We start from the raw sequence: 1,196 nt of genomic DNA on the forward strand, positions 1-1,196 counted from the left end.
GACCTCTCAAGTGCAACGACTTCAGGTCTGTTGGAGAAAATTAGATTGGCTCAGGATAGGGCAAGATTCAGGGCTAATGTAATAGGGTCACTATTGAGTGGCAGGTGACTTGACACATGAGAACAACAGGCTATGAATGATTCAGGAAAATCTGATCCTTATCCTTATCTTATGTAAAAGTTACATATGTTCTTCACTGGAAATCATGTATTGGAAATCATGTATTCACTGGGAATTCATATATATGAATTATATAGCTCTATGGTGGTTCACCACTTGTGAGGGATTTATAATGGCCCCTGGGAAGTGCTCTTCCACTATCTCCTTTTTAAGATAAGTTTGTTTCACTTGTGTTGTTTTGCCACATTTTCATGCCATTGTCCAGAATAGTTTCTAATTTATTTACTTTGTTAGTATCTCCTTTGCCATTCTCTATCACTATCTCTCAGCACCAAACCAGTAGGCCTATAACATTTATCATTCTACCCTCAAATAGTTTAACATTTACCTTACCCTCACACATAAGCAATTACTTCTCTTAAGTAATATTTTTCCTTTTTAATCAATTTAATACTCTGCCAAATTGAAGATGCCAAATAAAATAAAATAAAATAAAATATAGGGCTCTAGTTAAGTTTTTAATATCATATGAATAACAACAAGTTATGGAGCATAAGTAAAGAAAAATGATTACTTTTCATATTGTGTACATTTTACTGAGTCTCTTATTATTTTTGTATTGTTTTGTACTGTTATGATAAATCTTGTAACCATGAATCCAATATGTCTCTAAAGTAAATTCATATTTCATGTGACAACATGAGCCAAGTTGCATCTTTTTGTGTGTTAAGTATTATAGGTGAAAAGTAAATAATGTCATATTTCAACCTTAAATTTACAATCAAATCAAGAAAAGGAGAATCTAAATTTCCTAAACCTTTGATTGAGCAGTTGATGGAAAAATAGATACTTAAGCAGTTTAGGTGTAAAGTAAAATCAACATTTTACAGATTAGTTAAAGAAAAAATAATCTGTTTTACAAAAGTTATCAGCAGGTCATCTTCAGCCACTATGCTGTCAGCAGCTATGTATCTGTTTCAGCCAATTAACTAGGTTCTTTGAGGTACACTACTGTCTCACCAGACCATTTGAGACAATCTCAAGCAGAAGGGAACAGAAAAGCTGGAGCTGCTTGA

This window comes from Elephantulus edwardii, unplaced genomic scaffold (assembly GCF_000299155.1).
Source record: "Elephantulus edwardii isolate Elephantulus edwardi_28Jun2011 unplaced genomic scaffold, EleEdw1.0 scaffold00111, whole genome shotgun sequence".
Classification (NCBI taxonomy): Eukaryota; Metazoa; Chordata; class Mammalia; order Macroscelidea; family Macroscelididae; genus Elephantulus; species Elephantulus edwardii.